Source organism: Egretta garzetta, unplaced genomic scaffold (assembly GCF_000687185.1).
Source record: "Egretta garzetta isolate BGI_Z169 unplaced genomic scaffold, ASM68718v1 scaffold447, whole genome shotgun sequence".
In the NCBI taxonomy this organism is placed as follows: domain Eukaryota; kingdom Metazoa; phylum Chordata; class Aves; order Pelecaniformes; family Ardeidae; genus Egretta; species Egretta garzetta.
Window position 1 is genome coordinate 2,102,821 of NW_009260397.1, and position 459 is coordinate 2,103,279.

The 459-nt window shown below is 59.5% G+C and overlaps 1 protein-coding gene across 1 annotated transcript in view; it reads right to left on the minus strand.

Annotated features, from left to right (window-relative positions):
• Positions 1–459, minus strand: part of NCOR2 (nuclear receptor corepressor 2) — a 188,012-nt gene that overhangs the window by 3,324 nt on the left and 184,229 nt on the right. The gene's annotated exons all lie outside the window — the stretch shown is intronic.

Consider the following 459-nt stretch of genomic DNA (forward strand, 5'->3'; position numbering starts at 1 on the left):
CCCCCGCCCCCATCCCAGGGGTGTTCACGCTGGGATCGCTGCCCCTCTGCTTGGAAAGGGACGGATGCTGGGTTCGCTTGCCTTCCTGTAAACAGGCAGGGTCTTTCCTGGTCCGCTCCAGCCAGGCCCTGGCCCTTAGCTCCCTATGCTCTTGCCTTTACACCTCCCTCCAGCACAGCAGGAGCAGCTTTTAACCAGGAGAGGCTCTCAGGAGTTTGAGCCTCACCTCTTCCCAAATTTTGTCTGCTGCGGACCCTTGGGTCCTGGCTGGCTGCACCCTCTTGTTCTGGCTGCCGACGTGAGCTGGCTCCTTCTCCCAAACACATCCACACCAGGGAGCGGTCTTACACCGCTGACGGCTGTCCCTGGCCCTCCTACCGCATGAAGTCCTTGCCCACAGCACCTCCTTCCCTTGCTTGTGGGAAAGTTGCCATTCCTCCTACTCAAAACTAACAACCT